We start from the raw sequence: 25,742 nt of genomic DNA, 5'->3' as shown, positions 1-25,742 counted from the left end.
AGGGCAGGCAGCATGAGCAGGAGGACCGCCAACCAATGTTGTAAGAAGAAAAATGGCCTCCAACGCAAGGGTAAGTTACCACCTCTCCCCTGATATCAGTTCTGCCTGCTACCCCTCAAATTCCAAAACCCTATCCATCTTTCCTACAGTCGGCTGGCTGACAACTTGCACTCTCCCCACATCCAATCTTCAAGCTTGTTCCTCAGAATCCCCTGGCACACACCAGCACAAGTCCTTCATGTCTAGGTGCAATGCCCACACATGCCATCTGTTACATACCGCCTGACCTAACAAGCATGTGGCTCACAATGTCCTCCGCAGGATATAACCCACAATAAGAGGGAAAGAGCGAAGATGGAGGGAGGAGTCCGAGGTGGGAGTCCTCACTCTCTATGAGGAACGTGCCCTGGAAAATGACTCAAGTGAGGTTTGATGTCCCACAAAATTAACCTTTCCCTTTCACTGCCCACGTGCCCATTGTCTTGAAGGATCACTATCTTGTCATGCGAGAGTGCCTTTAAGAACTGGATGTTTAAGCAATGTACCTTTAAGAAAACAGTGATGTCATAGAGAGGGTGGAGCTCAGGTCAGGTCAGCCATTTTGCAGGTTTTTAGTTTCAGTTTAAAAAACAGTGGGTGTGTGTCTGTGTGTGTCCAGAGAGTTGCAAGAAGAAAGCCAGTTTGAGACAACAGCTTGGGAAGTTCTGGTTTGGAAAAGAGCTGGGTGTGTGTCTGTGTTTTGCAGTGAGCTGGATTTCTGCCCTGAAAGACTATCCCTGGATCATTTGGGTGATCTAAAGTAAAGCCTTTAAACTGATGTGATTTTGTTTAATGGTGTTAAGTCTCTTGGAAGTTTGAAGGAACATTTTAAGGAATTATTTACTGTTGCAATATTTTCTGAGTTATCTTTGAAGTAAGGGGTGTTAAGAGCTCAAATGTTTATTTAAGATGTTAAGTTTAGTTCATGGAATAAACAGTGTTTTGTGTTTAAAAACCCACGTGTTCATAATTGTAATCCCACACCTAGGGAAAAAGCCGTGTGCTAGGAAAAGCAACAAATCCATTAAAGGGAGAGGTTGGTTGAACTCCATGATACATTTTGGGGTTCTGAAACCGCCTCCCCCCATTACAATCTGATGAGGCTGGGCCATCTGGAGTCATATCCCCCCCCCCCCCCCCCAGCCACCGAGAGAACACCATGAATGAGAGCACCGAGGAGAACACCGGTGATTCATCAGAGCTATCACCCGCAACTTCCTCCAGCGCAGAGACACATACCTTTTTAGAAGGGGACCATTCAGCCCATCGAACCTGCACTGGCCCTTGGAAAGAGCACCCTACTTAAGCCCCCGCCTTCACTCTATCCCTGTAACCGAGTAACCCCACCTAACCGTTTTGGACACGAAGGGCAATTTATCATGGCCAATTCACCTAACTTGCATATCTTTGGACTGTGGGAGGAAACCAGGGAACCCGGAGGAAACCCACGCAGACACGGGGAGAACGTGCAGACTCCGCACAGACAGTGACCCAAGCTGGGAATCGGACCTGGGACCCTGGAGCTGTGAAGCAACTGTGCTAATCACTGTTCTAACGTGCTGCCTTGATTTGGAATAGTAACTGTTTGTGAACATTTATTGAACTTGTGAATAAAGTTGGGTTGAATAGCGAACCTGTTTGTTCATCTCGCAAATAAGGGCACCTGGGCAAAACATTTTAATAATAAACTGTTTGAAGTGTCTGATAGTTTACAGAGAACAAAGGCATATATGACCTAACTAGTATCCAAAGGTAAACTCACGTACTGCTGTTAGGCAAGGATGCAGGGAAGGGGAACGAATATCATTATGATGTGCTTTAACCATGAAGATGAGCTTTAAATCTATTTGTACATATCAATCACCAGAATTACTAGTTGGAATGGGAGGATAATGCATATGACAAGAAAATAAGCTGTCAGCAAAGAAATGGGTAACAGTTCTGTTTTTTGCATAAAATGTTATGCCAATTATGCACTGCAAATATGCTCAGAGCATTTAAGAGAACTGGGTAACACAGAGTGAATACTAGATGTATATGTGCACACATACCCAGCTTAATGGAAAAAGGGACAATTTTCAGCCACATCCGAGGCATTAAGAAAAGAAAATAATGTCCTGGATTCTGCTCTCAGTGATTAACGGTGCTAGCATTTCATTACGTTAAATTTGCCGATCGTCTTTCTCTGGGAAGTGGCCAGTAAGCCATTTTGGTGAAGCATCATCTGAGGGATCTGGTAGTTGTGGGAATAGAGCAAGTAACCTGTGCATCTCCTTGATCTCTCAGATTGAAGAACTGACGGTGAGATGTGCAAGTCTGAGCCAGAGAAATGGCCAATAATAAGAATATTTTTAAATCATATTAAAACTCCAAAAATAGTTAAGCTCAAAAGGAATGAGACTCCACACTTATATTTACAATGGCTAAAGGTAGTCTGGTAATAATTAAATCTTATCATGCTGTGGGGTGGTGCATAACTAACTCATGGGAGAAATGTTTCCAGTAAGTTGCAGAGGGTCAGCTCCATGCTGCTGGGGCTCCGAGAGGTTGGGAGCAATTGACAGAATCATAGAAAATACAGTGCCAAGAGACCCATTGAGTCTGCACCGACGCATGAAAGATACCTGACTTGCCTACCTAATCCCATTTGCCAGCACTGGGCCATAGCCTTGAATGTGATGATGTGCCAAGTGCTCATCCAGGTACTTTTTAAAGGATGTGAGGCAACACGCCTCTACTATCCTCTCAGGCAGCGCATTCCAGACCACCACCACCGTCTGGGTAAAAAGGTTTTTCCCTCTAATCCCCACTTAACCTCCTACCCCTCACCTTCAACTTGTGTCACCTCACAGCTCTGTGAAACTGGGAGCTGGTCTCAGAGATGCCCAGGAGCAGGGTCAGCATAGTGAAGCTGAAGAGGTATCTGCAGTGCCCACGGAGAGTAGTTGTCAGCTCACTGACGCTGAGGTGGCTGTGTGCTCCATGAATCTGGGAGTTGGGACAAAGAAAATCCCATGAGAAGAGGGTTAGCTGCAGTCATTGGTGGGTCCCATTGCCCATGGTTGGGGGTGGGGGGAGAGTCATTAACTTCATTTCGAGCTTGGGCCGCCGTTTAACAACGGCACCCTCCATCTCTGTGGAGCCAGACTTGCTGTTGTCTTTATATCCCGCCCCTCACAATGGCAGAGCAAAACACGGCCCCCTTCTATAAAATGGAAAAGTGTGGAACGATCTTGATGGAAAACCTGCCAAAATGCCAGTTTTCTGTCAGAACCTGACACTTTGCCATTTTGGGGGAAAATTCCACTCAATATACTTGAAGAAGATGAGCTAAAGCCCCTCGTGAGGCAGACAGGGTTTTGTGAAATATTTGCGACTCACTGTGATCACTGAGGCCTGGGGGGGATGTGCTGAGGAATTTGTGGGGTATGTCTGCCATCTAATTTGTGGTGCATTCAACCACAGTTTGCCTGTTAATTCATGTTTAGCCCATGTTAATTCTGGATGTTGGAATATAAAATAAATTGGACTGACTGTTAGCTTTGTTGACATTCGTACAGTAAAATTTTGTGGCTATATTCCTTTAGCAAATACTTGGGATTTAGAATTGAAATCCTTTGACATAATAGAACCCCCAAACTAAATTTAAGCGCAGGAACGTGGATTTCTTGTCGGCAGTGAGGTCACCAGGGATTGGTCTATGTCATTAACACAGAATAGTCTATGTCACAGTTTATGCTCCACTCACTTCTCCTCTCATCCTTTCGCCTCTAAATCTTTCATCGCAACCCTTCTGTCTCATACGCTTGAGAAGTTTCCCTTTAAGTGCATCGATACTATTCGCTTCAAGTACTCCCTAAATAAAGAAACGGCCAATCCCACCTCCAATTCCCTGGTGACCTAACTGACCCATGGGAAACGCATGCTCTTGAACTTAAATTTAATTTGTGGTCTTTATTATGTCAAACGATCCCAAATGAATGTGTGTTTTCTTCTATTTCCTAGCGAGGCACTCATTGGATCCATTGGTAACCGCCGCATAAATTACTTCAAGTACTGTGGTGCAGGTGGCAGTAGGGTCAATTTTACATTTTCACTACCTACCTGCCCAAGGGTTCGGGGGGGGGGGGGGTTATATTGAGGATAACATTTCGAACTGACCTTTTTGTGTCACAATAGGTTGGGTTCCTCTTCAAGGAGGATAAATCTCTTCATATAGGAAGAGACTTTCCACAGGGATTTTACCACATCCACCAATAAGTACGAGAAAAATAGCATTGTTCTGCATTTTCAATCGCACCCCTACAGTAGTTAAATTGAACAAGCAAGAGACATTTGCAGAAATTAATGCCTGTGGCGTCACAGTGGCACAGTGGTTGGCACTGCTGCCTCACAGCGCCAGGGACCAGTGTTCAATTCCAGCCTTGGGTGATTGTGTGGAGTTTGCATGTTCTCCTGTGAAGCCGTGGACTCCCTAAAGTGCAGAAGGATGCCATTCGGCCCAATAACTCTACACTGACCCTCTGAAAATGAACCCTAACTAGGTCCACATTCCGAATGAATGGAGCCTGCACTTTCTCGCCATGTCTGCGTGCCTTCCTCCGGATGTTTTGGTTTCCTCCCACAGTCCAAACCTGTGCGGGTTAGGTGGATTGGCCATGCTAAATTGCCCCTTAGTGTCCAAAGGGTTAGGTGGTGTAACAGGGATAGGGTATGGGTGTGGGGCGAGTTAGAGTTCTCTTTCAGAGGGTGGGGTTACAGGGATAGAATCCCTACAATGCAGAAGGAGGCCATTCGGCCCATTGGGTCCACACCACCCTCTCAAAGAGCACCCTACCTAGGCCCATTCCCTCGCCCTAACCCCGAAACCTCATCTTATCTTTGGGTACTAAGGAGTTATTTAGCATTGCCATTGCACCTAACCTGCACATCTTTGGATTGTGGGAGGAAACCGGATCACCCGGAGGAATCCCATGCAGACACGGGGAAAACGTGCAGACTCCGCACAGATAGGGCAGGAGTATAGGCCTAGTTAGGGTTCTCTTACAAAGAGTCAGTGTAGACTCGATGAGTTGAATGGCCACCTTCTGCACTGTAGGGATTCCATGGTTCTAAAAATTAATTTTCCAAAATTTTAAAATGTGATTATTTTCTGTGTTTCTGAAAATTTGCATGGCTAAGCTTCTAGAAAATAAGGACTGGTACAGATTGGATGCACTGAATCAATTCTCCCAGTGAGTAAGACACTAGATATCAGGCATTGCCACACAAAAAGTATCAAATTATACATTTCACTTAGCCTATTCCATGTAGGTCATGCACTCAACAATGTCCTGGTTACGGTTCAGATTTTCTTTCCAAACACTTTTCCTTGTGTTCCAATAAGAAAGGTGGTTTTCATAAGCAGTTCCACTCTCCCATGACCCAAGCCTTTGTCTTCACATATGTTGTAACTGAATCACGAACCCAAGGACTAATAATTGTGGTATATAGCACACCAGAGATCACAAAGGATCCAAACCACTTCCAGTTTGACCCTCCCAAAAAGCAGAAAATACTCCTTTGGTGTAAAATTACTTGATCGTATTCAATTACAGACTAAATTCTTTGACCTGATAAAACACGTGAACCAGCACAACACTTATATAAACAATAAAACTGGAATGAGCTCACAAGGGATTAAAATATCCTTTGCCAAACAAATGCTTACACAGCTTTGGAAAGCAGCAGGATATTTGAATGAAACAATGGTCTTGCTTTTGCTGCTAAAATGGCAGCAAGTTTAATACACACACCATTATCAACGACAACTTGAGGTGAAAAAGAGATACCTTGTGAATTGTGTATTGTCACATAATATTGCTGATGTTCATAATTCACAAGTTATCTTTTGTTCACAAGTTGTTGAATGTCTTGTGCTACTCCACCATTGGTTCCACACAAATTGCAGCTTGCCCTCATCCAGGTTTCAAGAAGCTTTGGAGTCCCAACCCCAAAAGAAAAATCATGTCCATTGAGTCAATCCGGAATCCATTCAGCCTGTCGAGATTTTAAGTGGGGGGGGGGGGGGGGGGGGGGGGGGGGCGGGCGGGGGCGGGGGGGTGGATTCTCCGTTCCAGAGTTAAGTATTCCCACCAGTGAGAATCACAGCATGATCGCGCTGCAATTAGGAGCGCGCGGGCAGTCTCGATACCATCAATTCAAATGAGCCAGGTTGCTGCCCAAATGCATCCCACCCCAAATCTGATTCCCCAAGTGTGTGATTTGCTGAGGTCATGGAATCATACAGCACAGAAAAGGCCCTACGGCCCTGTGCTGGTCAGAAACAACCACTGAACCATTGTTTTTTTAATATAATATATGGGCAGCACGGTAGCATTGTGGATAGCACAATTGCTTCACAGCTCCAGGGTCCCAGGTTCGATTCCGGCTTGGGTCACTGTCTGTGCGGAGTCTGCACATCCTCCCCGTGCGTGCGTGGGTTTCCTCTGGGTGCTCCGGTTTCCTCCCACAGTCCAAAGATGTGCAGGTTAGGTGGATTGGCCATGATAAGTTGCCCTTAGTGTCCAAAATTGCCCTTAGTGTTGGGTGGGGTTACTAGGTTATGGGGATAGGGTGGAGACCTTGGGTAGGGTGCTCTTTCCAAGAGCTGGTGCAGATTTGATGGGCCGAATGGCCTCCTTCTGCACTGTAAATTCTATGATAATCTATGATAAATTTAGAGTACCCAATTATTGTTTCCAATTAAGGGGCAATTTAGTGTGGCCAATCCATCTACCTTGCACATCTTTTGAGTTGTGGGGGTCAGACCCACGCAGATGCGGGGAGAATGTGCAAACTGCACACGGACAGTGACCCAGGGCCAGGATCAAACCTGAGCCCTCGGCGCCAGGAGGCAGCAGTGCTAAACCACCTAACCATTCTAAACGCATTTTCCAGCACATGGCCCATAGCCTTGTATGCCCTGGGATCGCAAGGGCAAATCTAAATACTTCTTACATGTTATGAGAGTCTCTGCCTCCACCACCCTTTCAGGCAGCGAGTTCCAAACTCCCACCACCCTCCGGATAAAAAAGGTTTTCCTCACATCCTATCCCGACCTCCTGACCCTTACCTTAAATCTATTCTTCCTGGTCATTTGCCCATCCATCAAGGGGCAAGGTTTGTTCCTGTCTACTCTATCTATGCCCTTTATAACTTTATACATCTCAATCTTGTCCCCCCTCAGTCTCCTCTGCGCCAAGGAAAACAATCCCAGTCTATCCAATCTTTCTTCATAACTAAAACTCTCTAACCAAGGCAAATCTTCTCTGCACCCTTTCCAGTGCTATCACATCCCTCCTACAATGTGAATTCCAGAATAGCACACAATACTCTAGCTGCGACCTAACGACAGTTTTGTACAGTTCCAGACTACCCTCCCTGCTCTGCTACCTTAAGGCACCAGTGTACATGCACAACGAGTTCCCTCTGATCCTCGGTGCTTCCCAGCGACCTGCCGTTTACGAAGTGCATCACCTCCCATTTATCCGGATTGAATTCCATTTGCTACTGATCAGCCCATCTGACCAGCCCATCTATATCCTCCTGTAATCAAAGGCTATCCTGTCTATTTACCATGGGAATCACACTGAGAGGCTGACAAGCGAGAGCAACTTTTAAGCGCTCCACTCACCCCAGACTCTCATTGCAGCCAAGAAGATAGGCCCACCCCGGAATGCGCGCGATTGGTTGCCCTCTATCGCGGGCCTGGCCATCGTGGAGGCCCTCCCCGGAGTCTGATCCCCCTGCCCTCCCCACCAGGACGGCCCCCGCAGCCGCAACGCCGAGCCCCGGCTGGGTGGGACCATACGGGAACTACGGTGGCGGGACCTTGGCCGGTCGACCGCGGAAAATCGCCCCGGGGCCTCTTTCAATGGCCGATTCTCCGGTAGATTCTCTCTTAGCGGCGGGGAACGGAAATCCCATCCAAGTTCATACAATGCTGCACAATCTCTCAAGCCCAATATACAACAATTGAAACTGAAACTCATCCCTGCAGGTCGTGAATTGTTGGTCGAGATTTAATAAAAGCACTTTCTTAATTGTCCTGTTTCTTTTTTCCCTCTTAATCAAATCCTTCTTTATTTCTCTTTCTGTACCTGATTTGACTCTAATTCACCTTGTCTTCTCCAGCACTATTTCTCTGTTCTTTTTCAGTCCTTCAATCTCATTGTAAATCTCATTGCCCTCCCCATGCAACTATCAGCTCATACTTTCAGCAACGCAGAGCGAAACAATCTTTTTGAGCTAAGTGATGAGAGAAAAAGCCTAACAAATGGGCCAGGCAGTGGGATTCCTCACTCCAGCAATAATGGGCCAATTCTTCAGAGTCATTCCCATTTCAAAATCATACAACATAAAATCTTGGAGTATATGTACAGTTTGGATTTCCAATCTGAACTTCAACTCTGATGGCAGAATTCTCCAGTCCAAAAGCTCTTAAGAATCAAACAGCTAAGCTTAAATAAATAATGGTGTGAAATTTTATATGAATAAATAAACACATAAATAAATAAATAACCTTTATTGTCACAAGTAGGCTTACATTAACACTGTAATGAAGTTACTGTGAAAAGCCCCTAGTCCCCACATTCCGGCGCCTGATACAGCCTTAATGATCAGGACTTTCCCATGGATTTCTGAGAACCAGTTAATACTAGGATCATTTACAATTCATGTAGAATAAATACAGTAAATGCTGATTAATTCACTTATCAATCAAGAAAAGACAGTTCCCATTTATATCTAGCTCTTGTTGAACTGTATGAAAGGGAAAGCAACTATTTCCCTCATTAATTACAGGGCGCTATGCCTGTTAATGAAGCACGAAAGTGAGACTAATCTTTATTCTATTCCAGTTAAATATAAGATGAGAACTCAATGCTGTAAATGCACAGCAGCTTCGTCAGAATTTGAAAGGGAAATATAGGTTAACAGTTCAGATCCAACCTTTCATCAACACTGTTCTGATAAAAGGTTATATGTGAAACCTTAACCCAGCACATTGATCTACAGACTCTTGCATGTGGTTTGATTTAAGATAAGGGTCTGCTGGTTATATCTGATCATTTGCAGCAAATAAATGCTCTGTTTCAACATCTGGTTTTAAGCAGTTTCTTGTACATTGGATACTTCATAAAGTTGTTTACAGTCTAATGGATTCATTCCACACACTGAAATCAGTATATTTTTTGCACTAAACGTCTGTGGGAGGAAGGATCATAGTGTAGTAAAAGTTGGATGCTTAAGAACATAACAAATACGGTGTACCATCTACAAGATGCACTGCAGTAACTCACCAAGGTTGCTGAGACAGCACTTTCCAAATGCACGACGACTACCATCTAGAAGGACAAGAGCAGCAGATACCTGGGAACCCCACAAACTGGAGGTTCCCTCCAAGTCACTCACCACCATGTCTTGGAAATACATCACCATTCCTTCGCTGTCGCTGGGGCAACACCCTGGAACTCCCTCCCTAACAGGACAGTGGGTGTACCTACACCGGAAGGACGGCAGCAGTTCGAGAAGGGAACTCGCCATCACCTTCTGAAGGGCAACTAGCGATGGGCAATAAAAGCTGGCCTAACCAACGATGCCCACATCCCGTAAATGAATACAGAAAAGGAGTACCCAAATCAGCCCCTTGTGCCTGATTTGCCTTGTAATAAGACCAAAGCCAATCTTCTCCCTCAGTTCCACTTTCCTGCCTCCATCCCTGAGAGACAAAAAAAATCTATCGACTTTAGTCCTCAATATCAATGATGGAGCACCCACTACCCTCTGCAGTAGTTATGAATGACAATATCATTCTAAAATAAATGCTCCATTTCCTTGTTGAAGGGACCCATTTCAACACCAGTGTGATAGTTGAGCTCTGTTCACCAATCTTCCTAGCCCCACAAAACATGATTTGGGCTAGGTTTGGGTTGCAATTGTGATGTCAGTGTCACCAAAAACAGTCCGAGATGAAATGTGTATTTCATCTTTTGCAGTATTTTCCCCAGGTAGGAATGATTTTGGAAGCCGATGGAAATATCAGCATTGGGAAACTTTTGGGAAAGCCTGCTGAGGAGTTGAAAACATTCTGGCAGGAAGCCTTAAATCTTCAAATGTCGTAACACGATGCTGTGTTGTAAGTTAGATATGGTTTTATGACAATGATTGATCATTGGGCTCCTTTGAAAAAGCTAAGTAGGCCATTACACTGACCAACACTGTGAAGTGTTGAGATGCATCAGACTACTTTTCCCATGGAAAAAGTGCTCATATGCATTCAAACCTATACAAAACAGTATTTGGAAATGAACTGGTGATAAATGAGCATATTGCTTTAACTTTGTTAAAAAAAAAAGCCTGCAGTTTCAAATCAGAATATAATGACAGCTGCTCTTAGAATTCTTTGAATGACAGGTCTAGATTGGAAAAACAGCCATTTATTCTGTTCCTTCAGTTTCAACAGACTCCATTGTCTGGAGAAGTACTCGTTTATTTTGACAGCTGATCCATTATGAATGTTTGGCTGATTTTAAATGTCCATAAAGCACATCCAAACCTTGCCCACACATGTCACAGGAGATGAAAATCTGACAGGTAAAGGGGAGGTGACAGGTTCAGGTTGGTGAACTCCTGGACTCATGTTTCCCGAACCAAAGACAAAAATATAGCCACGGTCCTTCTGCATGGAAAATAAGGGGACACTGAAGGAAACTTCCTCATGGGGATCTCTAGTGCAGCTTCTAAGCTGCCTTGTTTCTGAATGTAACTGGTGATCTCTCTGCTGTATATATGGCTGATCAACATGCATGGAAAAGAAGAAAAGTGCAAGAATAAAATTACTTTAAAAGGAGCTTCAAGTAAAAAAAAGACAGCTGGGTATTGGTTGATTCAGATATTTTACTATCGTGCTGGCAGTCTTTCCATTACCCCCCTTCCCCTTGCATTCTTGTAGAGAAATGTTCTCCTTTAAGCCTGCATTGATTTCAAACGTACTTTAAGATACCCCGAGGTTATGAAGTCTTTCTTTGTTTTGTTAATTGATTGGACTGGTTATATCCTGCCTTTGTGAACAAGGCATCCCTGGGCAATTTTCCACATTGTCGGGTAGATGCCAGTGTTGTTACTTTACTGGAATAGCTTGGCTGGAGGTGCAGCTATTTCTGGAGCACAGGTTTTCAGCACTACAGCTAAAATGCTGCTGGGATCTATGCTTTTGCTGTGCCCAGTGGGGACAGCAATTTCTTGCTATCACGTGGACTGAATTGAATTGGTTAAAGACTGGCTTTCATGGTGGTATGGTCATCAGGAGGAGGCTGTGACAAATCATTCACTGAGAATTTCTTGCTGAAGGTGATTGTGAATGCTTCAGCTTTGCGTTTTGGACTCATCTTAAAGCCGTGTTTCTGACTAACAACCATTCTGCCACTGGTAACATTGCTCTTTTTTTTTTAGTTTATATTAACTCTCATCAAAACCATTCATGGTTTTGAACATCTCTCTTCACATTTTCTGACCCAGCTTTTGCAATCTCTCCATATATGTGAAGTCTAATAATGCATGTACCCATGTGTTGTAGCTGAGTAGGGTTGTATACCTTGTGGGCAAGGTTTGGATGTGCTGCACCTGGAAAGGTTCCTCTCCTCCTTATAAATCAGGGTTGGTTACCTGCTGTGATGGAAATGATGGAGTGAGGTATGTACCAGCCATGTGGATACAGATTGTAATCATATACAATTTTGGCGCCTACGTCGCGAGAAAACCCAGTTTTAAGCAGCCAGATCTGTTCTGGATCTATCCTATTTAACATGGGGATATTGCAATATTGCATTCAATTGCAAGTGTCTGTGTCAGTTAAGTTCAACCAGTAAAGCATTAAGTGCAATTATGTTGTCCTGAATTGAATATGATCAGAAGTTCTGAGGATTTTCACGAAATGGGTGACAAATTATTTTCCTGTGCATCCTTTATTTCCCCGACAGGAAAGTATTTTAACATTTAAGATGAAGAATATGTGGTTATGTGATCCAGAGCACTAATGAGCCTGGCTCAGGAAACATGAGTCCAGGAGTTCACCAACCCGAGCCTGTCACCTCCCCCTTTACCTGTCATAATTCCATCTCCTGGGACACATGTGGGCAAGGGTTGGATGTGCTTTATAAACATTTAAAACTCAGCCAAACATTCATAAGTTCACACCTTTTTTTTTTTGTACATATGCACAATGGCCTTTTCATTCATTTATCTTATTTTCTCAACCAGTATAAAAAGAAATCCCTGATTTTAACTCCCAGGTGGAAAGTTGGGGTGAGCTGTTGAACTTCCCACCTGGATTTCCCATCTGAGCTCTGCCAATTTTATCAAAATTAACATTTGTTCAGTCAACTGCCTCTTCACAGCATGTGAATTTAAAGGTTCCATTGAGAATAAGACGCCAGGGAGACAGTAAGTGTCTAACGTGTGTGGATGGGGTTTGGGGGGTGGAGGTGGTCTCAAAACTCATTTATATCCACTTAATAGACAGCCCAGTCACTTTCAGGGTGGAATTTCAATGGCCAGAGATCTGCTTAAATTGTGATCACAATACTACATCCTTTTATTGTACATTTGTTTTTTTTATACAACTACAAGAAAGAAATGACTTGCAAATGTCACTTCTCTCACACATGAAATAGCTCTTATATTGTTTGAACCAAACTCTACTTTTTTGCTTATTGAAAAAGTGGTACTTTGCTGAACCAAAGGATGGCTGCTACAGGTCACATGATTCACAAGTTAGCTACAGTTTCTGGAAAATTCCAATAGCAGTTACAGGGCCCAACTCTTATCCTTGGGGAATCTCACCCCTCACATTGAGAGGACACAATACAATCAACAAAACCAGGAATCAGCTTATGATAAGTCTCACAGCCTGGTCTAAAACAAAGGGAGAGCCATCAAAACTTGTTATGCCTGCAGATGAGCTAATAACTGCCACCTATCTCTTTCAGACGCAGAATGGATTTTGACCAGAGGCATAGAAACCACTTGCTAGCTTGCAACTGGCTCATTAATGGGCCACATCATATGACCTAAGCTTTTGGCTTTTGGAAAGTTTTAATATTACATGTCCAGACTCATAATTCGGCCTGCTGTTTAACCTCCAGCCTGAAAACACCACAGCAGGAATCCAGGCTGATCAACAGCCTGAATCTCCTCGAAGCCTGTTTCTTTGGAAGATTCCTATCATTGCTGACGGAGAGACCCAGTCTCTGTATCCAAACCTCATCTCGCTGCCGCACCATCAACCTTAAAGGAATCCTGTAACTCATACTTCAGGTAACTGAACTGTAGCTCTTCTGAGAAGAAACCTTCACTGGACTCTGACTTGCTTGACTCTGGAAATCCCGTGAACAGAAATCCATGCCTGCGGTTCGTTTTCTTTTACGTTATGAATATATTATTAATATAACTTATTAATAAGTCATTATTATTCTTATTGTGTGCTTGTGTGTGCATGAAGTTGGTATTTGAATATATCAATAATCTATACATGTATCTTCACTGGGACCTGCAAAGTATTTTCTGATTCTTGAATGGATTTGAATGACATCAGCACAAGTCACACTAAAAATTGGAAATCTTACACAATTGCGGGTTCTTAAACGTGTATGATTAGTGTTTCTGGACAATGGTAATTGAGATAAAATTTTAATTTTCTTTAGAAAATTTTAAGTTTGGTGCAAATCACTTTCCTTGAGGCTCTAATTATCTGCTGTAATTTACACACATTTTGTGCTCTTGAGAGACTGACATGTGATTGGCAGGAAATTTGAGTGTAACTTGACATCAAGAGAATGGGTTTGGCAATTGGTGTGTTTCTGAGTCTAACTTCTGGGCTTGCATCCACAGAGAGATCTGTAAAACTGCTCCAATACATATTTTCTAGGGATCAAAATGACATCCTTGAGAATGGAGCTTGTTTTAAGCCCTCCTGAGTATAGTGCAAAAGTAACTTATTCCAAAAAATTCATCCCGTGCTCATTTCAGTCACCATAGAAGACATAAATTATTTCCACTGATATTACACATGGCAAATTAGTATTGAGTGACAGTTTTAATTAGACAACATCTGTTATGGTAGATGCATAAAATGTTCAACCCAGTATTCAAACTGGCTTCCATTCTTAAAGAAACAGACACAATGCTGATTGATTCATTTTCTCAGATCGCTCTCCTCCGATAAAATGGCAGAATTTATGACCGTTTCTAAGTGCACTTCCATATCCCATAATTTCTGTATCAAGGTTAACTTAGATTTACCATCAAGACAAATTTGTGCAGATTTATGTGTTAAGTGCATGTGTGAAATCCATATTGTTCACTCATCCTTACTTGTAAGTACTGGAGAGAGATATCACCTAATGTAATTCATAGGTACTCCCTGCTAAGTGCTCCGAGAGGTCCCTAGAGCTCTTTAGCCTTTGGATTGTAACTGAAATCTCTGAGAAGCCAGGCTGACGTCAAGATATTCAGTCTTCTTAAGTGTACTACAAGCTGCCCAAATAACTGTAAGTGGCCTCAGATAAATAACTAACAGTGTATCTGAGCATACATCTTAAGAAAAATAAATAAAAAACAGCTTTGGAAGGAAAAAATGAGTCCTTAGCCTTTCCCTTCTACACCATGAGGAAAATTTGATGTAATTTTGGTCACAGTATGAGAAGTCATTCTTGAGGAAAACAAAGAGCTGCAAAATATTTCTTTCAGTTTCAATTTTTCGTTTGTAAATAAACTGAAACATTTTCATCTTTTAGTAACTACACAAACATATTTCTATCTTAAAGCAACGAAAAGTAATTAGGATGGCCCCACTATTGAGCCATCAATGAGGAATCTGTTGAAATAATTTTGGGGGATTATAAATCCCCCAAAACAGGCAGGTTTAGTTCCAGTGGGAAGTCAAAAAATTCAAAATCTGAAATATTCTCCTAACCCGCCTTAAACCTGCCAACTTCTGGCTTTAACAATCTCCCATATAACAGGTGGCACTTCTGAGAATGCAGCACTCCCTCAATACTGCACTGGAATGTTAGTCTAGATTTTAAGAAGAGAGAGCAAGAGAGGTGTATCTGCATAAGAAACTGTATAAATTGTAAATATCGGACACAAAAATTTCACTCTGTAAAATTGAAAATGCCAATTAAAACATTTTTAAAAAGAGGTCCCAAAGCTTTACAGTGTGTAAGAGTAAATGGGCAAGTGAATGGGTGTGTGTAAGTGGGTAGGTGGTTGAGGGTCTCGAAGGGTCTGTAACAGGGCAGTCAGTGCTGCCTGAGAGGAACTGGCAGTCAGCTGGCGGGGGGGGGGGGGGGGGGGGGGGTCACCAGAACGAGCAATATCCAGTGCCACAAGAAGATTAATGACCTCCACTGGGTTTACAGCGGAACCCCGACCCCTGAACCCCCAGCCCTAGAATGCGGCGAGCACTGCCCCCACCCAAAGCCGTTCAATGTCCAGCAGTGCTGCCTACACCATACCAACCCCCACCTCCACATACTCTTCCCCCCAATATTCCCCACTCCCTTCTCTTCATCCCCCCCCCCCACACATACGTCCCATCTCCTCCCCCCCCCCCCCCCCCCCCCCCCCCCACCGCTGGCGATGAACAGCACGTGCGGCTCACAATACTGGGGCTGGGGGAAGATAGAGATAGGGAGGGTTGTAGGGAATGGAGGAAGTTACAGAGATGGGGAGGGTTGTCAGGGCTGGAGGAGGTTACAGAGGTAGGGAGTGTTGCAGGCACTGGAGGAGGTTACAGAGATAGGGAGGGTTGTCGGGGCTGGAGGATGTTACAGAGAGAGGGGGAGTTGTCGGGGCGAGAGGAGGTTACAGGCGTAGAGAGAGGGGGAGTTGTCGGGGCGAGAGGAGGTTACAGGCGTAGGGAGGGTTGTCCGGGCTGGAGGAGGTTACAGAGATAGGGAGGGTTGTCAGGGCTGGTGGAGGTTACAGAGATAGGGAGGGCTGTAGAGACCAGAGGAGGTTACAGATATAGGGAGAGTTGCAGGGACTGGAGTAGGGTACAGAGATAGGGAGGGTTGTAGGGGTTGAAGATGATTACAGAGATAAGGAGCGTTGTGGGGATTGGAGGAGGTTACAGAGATAGAGGGAGGGTTGTAGGGACTGGAGGAGGTTGCAGAGGTAGGGAGGGGTGTCAGGGAGGGCGGAGGTTACAGAGATAGGGTGGGGTGTTGGGGAGGGCAGAGGTTATGCACGGCCTCCCATCAACGTTGTCACCGCGCAGGTGGCTGATGTGGGGTGATGAGGAAAGGGCGTTTTGTGCCTGTTTGGGTGGGGGAGGTTTGGGGAGTTTAGAGGGGATGCAAAGATGTCAAATGGATCATGTTCCCGTCTTGCCTCGAGGACCGTCCTGAAATGGGGGCGGTAGGCTGAGATGGGGGCTGTCGCCTGTCAGGTAGTCAGCTCATGGCTCACCTAATACAAGTTAGAGGCCCCTGTGTGCCATCCTGGGGATGAGTGGGTCAAAGCTTCATCCGTAGCCGCCACCCCAATCACTGTACGGTGACTCGAGCGATGCCCTCCCGAGTCAAATAGCTGCTGAGGCACCACTCAATAAACTGGACAAACTCACCAATGGACATAGCCCAGCAGGGTAATGGCAGGACGGGAAAGGGTGTTGGCTGGTGGGAGGGTGAGAGGTTGTTCTGTGAGTGCTATATAGTATCCCCCCACCCCCCCGACCCCTCTGCTCATTTACCCGAAAGAGGTCTCCATTGAATGGTCCAAGCATGGCCATGAAGAGAAGCTGGGACAGGGCCCAGACAGGCGGCTGGGTGCCGGACATCAGAGGCCTCACCTCTACGGGGAATGGGTGCTGCAGGTCTCAGGCATGACCAAGGACAGATCTGTCACCAACGTAGAGGTTGGCGTGTGGCACAGAGGTGAGAATCCACCGGTCCCCACCCAAATGACCTGGCACACGTGAGTTGTTAATGCCATACAGAATGACCCATCCCTCCCACTGACCACATGCCCATTCTCCCGCAGGATCAACAGCCGACGGTGACAGCCCATCCGAGGTGGTTCCCCCTCCGTCCTCCCCCGCCTCTCATGAGAACACCTCGGAGGGGAGCTTCGAGGACACCGCCATACTCGCAGCACAGCTATCATCCCCACCCTCCACCAGCGCAGAGACACACAAACAGATCCGCGCCTGCCGCGGTTCTCGTTTTTGGCTTCTCCCGCGATTTACCAGCCTGGTCACGCTCTCGCTTAAGCTCAATGCGCTATCTTATTTATTTTTCAGAAACCAATCAGAACACCTCACTGTCTGAGCTGAACTGTTGCATAAACCTCTGTTGAAGATCCTGTTGAAAGGTCATCAACCTGAAATGTTTTCTTGGCTTCTTTCCTCCCAGAATCTGCCACGCCTGCCGCGAACCTCGAGCAATTTCTGTCATTCCAGATTTCCAGTACCTGCGGCATTTTGCTTTTGTCTCACATGCACCTTTCTCATTAGAAATATGAAGCTTTACCACGTTCCTGACGTCCTGTATCGTATAATAGCAGAGCCTCGGCTCAGAGCCTGTTATTCCGTTCTGTCAGCAACACTTACCGGTTGCTGAAATTCTGACTCAAAAGGCAAACGCATTGCCTGCCGAACCACAAAATTGCTCGTCTCTAAATTGGATTGAGTACTTAATGAGAGAATGGCAGATTTTATTTCAAACTGTTTGCAGCCCAGTCAGTTGTAAGGTGAAAAAAGTAATCAAGGCAAAAATAAAAAGGGAGTGAACATTGAATTGCAAATATTGTATCATAGATTTGGTGAGATTAATTGAGAAGAGCACTGAGAATGGTATGAGAATAACTTTGCTTCCCAACTTCTTTTTTGCCTTCTGCACACAGGAGGGTTTGCAGGAAAGACTTGGTGGGGTGTGGGGGAGGGGGGGGGGGGGGTTCAAATGAAAACTCCCAATATTTTTTGCCGCAATCACCGTGGTATCTCAAACTTATGATCTGCCTGCAAAGAAAACAAAATAGTCAACTGACTGATGTTTGAAGGATGCATTTGAAATTAACTCGCTCCATGGTCGGTAAGTATGAACAGGATGAGCAGTGAAAAGGCTTGAACGGGACACTGATGTGCAGCAACTAAACAATGCGCCCCAGCCGATTAGAGTGCTGCAAATTTCCTGCTTTCTGCGATGCAAAGAAGTCATGAGTTATTTCGAGACTGACATTGATGTAACTTTGCCAAGAGCGACGAAAGCAATTACCAGTGTGATACCAGTGTGTCTGGGACACCTTGATAAGATGGTAGCAAAAAAAAAATGACACATCCAAGGAAATAAATTGTTTCATCAATGTTACAAAAAGTCAACAAGCACAATGTTGAAGATGCTTTTCATATTCGTTTTTCGTGGAATAATTAAAACCCAAGAAGAAATTCTGTTTTGTCCCTCCTCGGTAGGTTAGCCAGTAGAAAACGCTTTGCTCCACCCGAATAATACCTCAACGTCCTGCTGCAATTTATATATGTTTTTTTACAACCTTTGAAAGTTCATGCATTTTATGAATACTCGTCATTTTGCAACCAAGTTTTTAATAAGCTAGTCAGAGAAATTCAACTCAACCAATTTGGTTGCACTCCTGTCATTATTTGTTTAATATTGATTTTTAGGATGTATGCTTCACTGGAAAGGTCAGTATTCATTGTCCACTTCAAGTTGCCCTGAAAAGATAGCTTCTTTCTTGAACCACTGCAGTCTCTGTGTGGTGAAAGTGCTCTCACAATGCTTTTCGGTAAGAATTCGCACAATTTAGGAGCAAGAGTAAGCCAGTTGGCCCATCAAGACTGCTCTGCTCAACCAGATCACAGCTGACGGAACCACAGAATTCCTGCAGTGCAGAAGGAGGCCACTCGGCCCATCGAATCTGCAACGACCTTCTGAAAGTGCACCCTACCTAGGCCCATTCCCTCGCCCTATCCCAGTAATCCCACCTAACCTGCACATCTTTGAACACTAAGGGGCAATTTAACACGGCCAAACCACCTAACCTGCGCATCTTTGGACTGTGGGACGAAACCGGAGCACCTGAAGGGAATCCGCGCGGAGAACATGTACATTCCACACTGATGATCACACAAGGTTGGAATTGAAACCGAGTCCCTGACGCTGTGAGGCAGAAGTGCTAACCACTGTGCCACTCAGTCATCTACTTCAATGTCACTCTCTTGCACTATCCCCATATCCTTTGATCTATCCATTTCTGCCTTGATCATGCTCCATGACTTAGTTCCACAGCCCTCTGGGCTAGGGAATTCCAAAGATTCGCCACCCTCTGAGTGAAAGGTTTTTTGCTCCTCCTCTGAAAATTTAGCCTGCCCCTTACTCTGAGATTGTGTCCCATGGTTCTGGACTCACCAACCAGGGAAAACATCCTGGGCGGGAATCTCTATTCCTGGGATCGTGCTGACTCCATCACAGAACCTGTGGACTTTTACGAGAGAAAAACTGGTGCCACATCTGGACCGATTCCACTACCGCTGAGGGGCTAGTACCGGCGCCATTTGGAACACAATCGATTCCAATGAAAAACGGTGCGGGATTCGCTGGGTCCGTGATTGACACTCGGGAGACTGACAAGCTGCAACCGCATACATACATTACAATCCCCACACACACTCATTCCAACCACCAAGATGGCACTGGTTGCACTGGAGCATGCCCATACAGCTGATGGCTCAGCTGGGGCCAGAGGGCACCCAGGGGAGTGCCCTGGGGGGAACACCTATACAACCCACTAAGTTTACAGTGGGTTGTCAGCGGCGTGTGCAGCTGCATGGCTACCTTGCTGGCAATGGTGCTCTGTGCCCATCCACCCCGACACCACAGGCCACCTTCTAGCCAGCCCTCGCTACTCCCCCCAGCCCTGGCAGAAGCCCCCAGGCCAAAGGCACAACTGTCAGAAAACTATGGCAATGTTGGACACTTTCCGTCCCCCCTCTCTCTCCCTCAGCAGCCACCATGCCGGTTTCGTGATTATTAAAAGCACAAGTGAACCGCGCCGTTTGGAACTCAGCCCACCGGAGGCAGAGAATCGCGGAGGCCCCGGAGAATAGCAGGTCAGGCCCCCTAATGATATGCAAATGGTGTTTACTGTACGTGCGTTCTGGAATGCATTGACGCCGTTGTTTTGGTGGTGGTGAATTGCAATTTGGCGTCAAATCGTTGCCTGCAGCGATTTTGGCGTCGGAACAAAGTCTCCGCCAAATCGCCTTTCCCGATTTCGGCGTCAGCCAACAGAGAATCCCACTCGGTTCACATTTACCCTGTCAGACCCTGTAAAAAGTTTATATGTTTCAATTAGATCACCTCTCATGCTTCGAAACTCTGTTGAATAACGGTCCAGTTTCCTCAATCACGCTTTATAAGACAATCTCGCTATCCAATGATCAGTCTGGTGAATCTCCGTTGTAATCCCTCTGTGGTTGGTTTATCCTTCCTTAGATAAGGAGACCCTAACTGTACATAATTATTATGGGCCAGGGTTTAGAGAACCCCAAAGTGTATCATGGAGTTCACCTGACCCACGGCTTTTACTAGATTGTGGTATGGGGAGCACACGGCCCACTCTACAGGTGTGGTACAGCAGAAATGGAAAAGTATTTTTTAAAGCAAAACAATGTTTATTCTATGAGCTCAAGTTAACCTTTTTAAAACATACAGTGAACATCTTAGCAACCATTAATTCAAATACAAACCCCAAAGAATACAACACTAAGTAATCCTTACTTTCCTATAACATCCATAAGACATTTAAAAAAATCTTTTAACAGAAGCACATCAGGTTTAAATTCACTACTGAGAACAGTTATCACTCTGAATTCACCAAATGATCAAGTGATAGTCTTTACATGGCAGAGAGAACATTACACCTTCTCTGGCTGGCTGCAGCTCCAACACTGAAACGAAACCGAAAAAACACAGACACACCCAAGCTTTTCTCAAAGTGAAACTAAAAAGCAGAGCCAGAGCTCAGCTCCACCCACACTCTGACCTTACTGCAGTGACATGAGCAGACAAACATTTCTTAAAGTGACATTCTCATGACACAGTACCCCAGATGCGGTCTCACAAAGGCACTTTACAACTGCAGGAATTCATCCTTACTTTTGTACTGAAATCCCCTTGCATTAAAGGCCAACATACCAATTGCCCTCATATTTGTTTCCTGCGCCCGCGTGTGAGTTGTTAGTGACTCACAAACAAGGACACCAGGTCTCTTTGGACATCAACACTTCCCAATCTCCCACCATTTAAGAAATACTCTGCCTTTCTGTTTTTCCTACCAAAGGTAATTTCACCATTTATTCACGTTACATTACATCTGCCATGTTCTATCCCATTCACTTGGCCTGTCCAAGTCCCCTTGAAGTCTCCTTACATCTCACAACTTTCATTCAAATCTAGTTATGTGTCAGGAGCAAATCTGGAAATATTACATTTGCGCCCCACATCCAAATAATTTATGCAGATTGTGAACTGCTGTGACCCCAGCATTGATCCTTGCAGTACCCCACTAGCAACAGCTTGCCATCTCCAGAGTGGCCCCTGTATCGCTACTCGCTGGATGGAATACTCAGTTTTTGAGACTAAATGCAGTGATTGGTAGCTCTGGTGGTGTCTTTCCCGCTGGCCAGAATGGCAGTAAGCAGTGCCAGATTCTGTGCTTGGAACTTCATTCATTGTGTTTAGATAAGTTCCCTCTGAGTCACCTGGCAGGCCAGCGGGATTGAAGACGCCGGCTGTTAGTTGGCGGGTTTGAAGACCCCAGCTCATGGCTGGCGGGTCTGAAGGCCCAGCTCCATCTTTAAATACCAGTCCAGCACACTCATCACTCTCTCCAGCCCAGCTGTCTTCAGCAGACAATACAAAGAACAAAGAAATGTACAGCACAGGAACAGGCCCTTCGGCCCTCCAAGCCCATGCCGACCATGCTGCCCGACTAAACTACAATCTTCTACACTTCCTGGGTCCGTATCCCTCTATTCCCATCCTATTCATGTATTTGTCAAGATGCCCCTTAAATGTCACTATCGTCCCTGCTTCCACCACCTCCTCCGGTAGCGAGTTCCAGGCACCCACTACCCTCTGCGTAAAAAACTTGCCTCGTACATCTACTCTAAACCTTGCCCCTCTCACCTTAAACCTATGCCCCCTAGTAATTGACCCCTCTACCCTGGGGAAAAGCCTCTGACTATCCACTCTGTCTATGCCCCTCATAACTTTGTAGACCTCTATCAGGTCTCCCCTCAACCTCCTTCGTTCCAGTGAGAACAAACCGAGTTTATTCAACTGCTCCTCATAGCTAATGCCCTCCATACCAGGCAACATTCTGGTAAATCTCTTCTGCACCCTCTCTAAAGCTTCCACATCCTTCTGGTAGTGTGGCGACCAGAATTGAACACTATACTCCAAGTGTGGCCTAACTAAGGTTCTATACAGCTGCAACATGACTTGCCAATTCTTATACTCAATGCCCCGGCCAATGAAGGCAAGCATGCCGTATGCCTTCTTGACTACCTTCTCCACCTGTGTTGCCCCTTTCAATGACCTGTGGACCTGTACTCCTAGATCTCTTTGACTTTCAATACTCTTGAGGGTTCTACCATTCACTGTATATTCCCTACCTGCATTCGACCTTCCAAAATGCATTACCTCACATTTGTCCGGATTGAACTCCATCTGCCATCTCTCCGCCCAAGTCTCCAAACAATCTAAATCCTGCTGTATCCTCTGACAGTCCTCATCACTATCCGCAATTCCACCAACCTTTGTGTCGTCTGCAAACTTACTAATCAGACCAGTTACATTTTCCTCCAAATCATTTATATATACTACAAAGAGCAAAGGTCCCAGCACTGATCCCTGTGGAACACCACTGGTCACAGCCCTCCAATTAGAAAAGCATCCTTCCATTGCTACTCTCTGCCTTCTATGACCTAGCCAGTTCTGTATCCACCTTGCCAGCTCCCCCCTGATCCTGTGTGACTTCACCTTTTGTACTAGTCTACCATGAGGGACCTTGTCAAAGGCCTTACTGAAGTCCATATAGACAACATGCACTGCCCTACCTGCATCCATCATCTTAGTGACCTCCTCGAAAAACTCTATCAAGTTAGTGAGACACAACCTCCCCTTCACAAAACCATGCTGCCTCTCACTAATACGTCCATTTGCTTCCAAATGGGAGTAGATCCTGTATCGAAGAATTCTCTCCAGTAATTTCCCTAACACTGAAGTAAGGCTCACCGGCCTGTAGTTCCCTGGATTATCCTTGCTACCCTTCTTAAACAGAGGAACAACATTGGCTATTCTCCAGTCCTCTGGGACATCCCCTGAAGACAGTGAGGATCCAAAGATTTCTGTCAAGGCCTCAGCAATTTCCTCTCCAGCCTCCTTCAGTATTCTGGGGTAGATCCCATCAGGCCCTGGGGACTTATCTACCTTAATATTTTTTAAGACACCCAACACCTCGTCTTTTTGGATCTCAATGTGACCAAGGCTATCTACACACCCTTCTCCAGACTCAACATCTACCAATTTCTTCTCTTTGGTGAATACTGATGCAAAGTATTCATTTAGTACCTCGCCCATTTCCTCTGGCTCCACACATAGATTCCCTTGCCTATCCTTCAGTGGGCCAACCCTTTCCCTGGCTACCCTCTTGCTTTTTATGTACGTGTAAAAAAGCCTTGGGATTTTCCTTAACCCTATTTGCCATTGACTTTTCGTGACCCCTTCTAGCCCTCCTGACTCCTTGCTTAAGTTCCTTCCTACTTTCCTTATATTCCACGCAGGCTTCGTTTGTTCCCAGCCTTTTAGCCCTGACAAATGCCTCCTTTTTCTTTTTGACGAGGCCTACAATATCTCTCGTTATCCAAGGTTCCCGAAAATTGCCGTATTTATCCTTCTTCCTCACAGGAACATGCTGGTCCTGAATTCCTTTCAACTGACACTTGAAAGCCTCCCACATGTCAGATGTTGATTTGCCCTCAAACATCCGCCCCCAATCTATGATCTTCAGTTCCCGCCTAATATTGTTATAATTAGCCTTCCCCCAATTTAGCACATTCATCCTCGGACCACTCTTATCCTTGTCCACCAGTACTTTAAAACTTACTGAATTGTGGTCACTGTTACCGAAATGCTCCCCTACTGAAACATCTACCACCTGGCCGGGCTCATTCCCCAATACCAGGTCCAGTACCGCCCCTTCCCTAGTTGGACTGTCTACATATTGTTTTAAGAAGCCCTCCTGGATGCTCCTTACAAACTCCGCCCCGTCTAAGCCCCTGGCACGAAGTGAGTCCCAGTCAATATTGGGGAAGTTGAAGTCTCCCATCACCACAACCCTGTTGTTTTTATTCTTTTCCAAAATCTGTCTACCTATCTGCTCCTCTATCTCCCGCTGGCTGTTGGGAGGCCTGTAGTAAACCCCCAACATTGTGACTGCACCCTTCTTATTCCTGATCTCTACCCATTTCGCCTCACTGCCCTCTGTCCTCCCGCAGTACAGCTGTGATATTCTCCCTAACCAGTAGTGCAACTCCGCCACCCCTTTTACTTCCCCCTCTATCCCGCCTGAAACATCTAAATCCTGGAAAGTTTAGCTGCCAATCCTGCCCTTCCCTCAACCAGGTCTCTGTAATGGCAACAACATCATAGTTCCAAGTACTAATCCAAGCTCTAAGCTCATCTGCCTTACCCGTAATACTTTTTGCATTAAAACATATGCACTTCAGGCCACCAGACCCGCTGCGTTCAGCAACTTCTCCCCCTGACATCCAACAATGTTGGATGTCAGCAACCCAGAGGGTTGAAGTCTGTTCCTCAATGGTTCAATGAAGAGTGCAGGAGGGCATGCCAGGAGCATCACCAGGCATACCAATAAAAAACTTTGGTGTCAACCTGGTGAAGCTACAACACAGGACTACTTGCATGCCAAACAACATGAGCAGTAAGTGATAAAACAGAGCTAAGCGATCCCACAACCAACAGATCAGATCTAAGCTCTGCAGTCCTGCCACATCCAGCCATGAATGGTGGTGGACAACTAAACAACTCACTGAAAGAGGAGGCTCTACAAATATCCCCATCCTCAAAATTGGAAGAGCCCAGCATATCAGTGCAAAAGTCAAGGCTGAAGCATTCGCAATAGTCTTCAGCCAGAAGTGTCAAGTGATAATCCATCCTAGTCTCCACTAGAGGTCCCCAGCATCACAGATGCCAGTTTTCAGCCAATTTGATTCTCCCCATGAAATATCAAGAAATGGCTGAAAGCACTGGGTACTGCAAAGGGTATGGACACTGACAATATTTCAGCAATTGTACTGAAGAATTGTGCTCCAGGACTTGGCGTACCCCTGGCCAAGCTTTTCCAATACAGCTACTGGAAAAGCTACACGTGACACCACTGTTTAAAAAAGGAGGTAGGCAGAAAGCGGGTAAGTATAGGCCAGTGAGCTTAACTTCGGTAGTAGGGAAGATGCTGGAATCTATCATCAAGGAAGAAATAGCGAGGCATCTGGATAGAAATTGTCCCATAGGGCAGACGCAGCATGGGTTCATAAAGGGCAGGTTGTGCCTAACTAATTC

General features: G+C 45.3%; 1 protein-coding gene and 1 long non-coding RNA gene across 3 annotated transcripts in view; one reads left to right on the top strand and one right to left on the bottom strand.

Annotated features, from left to right (window-relative positions):
• LOC140391586 (uncharacterized) overlaps positions 1-15,235 on the top strand; it is a 208,802-nt gene extending 193,567 nt beyond the window's left edge. For both annotated transcript variants that reach the window (XR_011935123.1, XR_011935122.1), the window contains one exon: positions 13,068-15,235. This is a non-coding gene — a long non-coding RNA (uncharacterized lncRNA). The remainder of the gene's footprint in view (positions 1-13,067) is intronic.
• gpc6a (glypican 6a) overlaps positions 1-25,742 on the bottom strand; it is a 1,492,324-nt gene that overhangs the window by 866,078 nt on the left and 600,504 nt on the right. The gene's annotated exons all lie outside the window — the stretch shown is intronic.

The sequence above is a fragment of the Scyliorhinus torazame genome, chromosome 15, assembly GCF_047496885.1.
Source record: "Scyliorhinus torazame isolate Kashiwa2021f chromosome 15, sScyTor2.1, whole genome shotgun sequence".
Taxonomy (NCBI): Eukaryota; Metazoa; Chordata; class Chondrichthyes; order Carcharhiniformes; family Scyliorhinidae; genus Scyliorhinus; species Scyliorhinus torazame.
The sequence above is the reverse complement of the archived record's forward strand: the minus strand, read 5'-3'. Positions and strand labels throughout refer to the sequence as shown.